The sequence below is a fragment of the Panthera tigris genome, chromosome B4 (assembly GCF_018350195.1).
Source record: "Panthera tigris isolate Pti1 chromosome B4, P.tigris_Pti1_mat1.1, whole genome shotgun sequence".
Taxonomy (NCBI): Eukaryota; Metazoa; Chordata; class Mammalia; order Carnivora; family Felidae; genus Panthera; species Panthera tigris.
In genome coordinates this window covers 133,205,650-133,206,039 of record NC_056666.1, presented here as the reverse complement: position 1 = coordinate 133,206,039, position 390 = coordinate 133,205,650, and positions in this window count along the sequence as shown.

Sequence of the window (390 nt, the reverse complement as noted above, 5' to 3'; positions counted from 1 at the left end):
CCAGGAAAAAGGATAAGCCGGTTCCGCGCTCACTCACGCCCCTGCCCCTGGGGGCGGGGAAGCCGCGGGCGCTTGTGGGACTTGTAGTTTCCCCGTGGGTGCGCGGAGAAGGGGGCGTTGCTATAGTGATATGAAAATCCCGGCCCGCTGGCTGTGCCGAAGCTGGGGCAGGCTTCCTTTCTCTACGCCAACCCCCTCCTCTCACCCCTATCTCGTTCTTTATCAAACAGTTATTAAGCACGTAATATAGGTACTGTTCTAGGCACCAGGAATGACATCGCATTCTCCCTGATTAGAACTTTAAGGTGCCCTTGCGCCAGGATGACTAGTGGAGAGACTCATTTCCGAATCAGGCAGAAACTGTGCTATTCTTATGCCCAGTGCTATAAA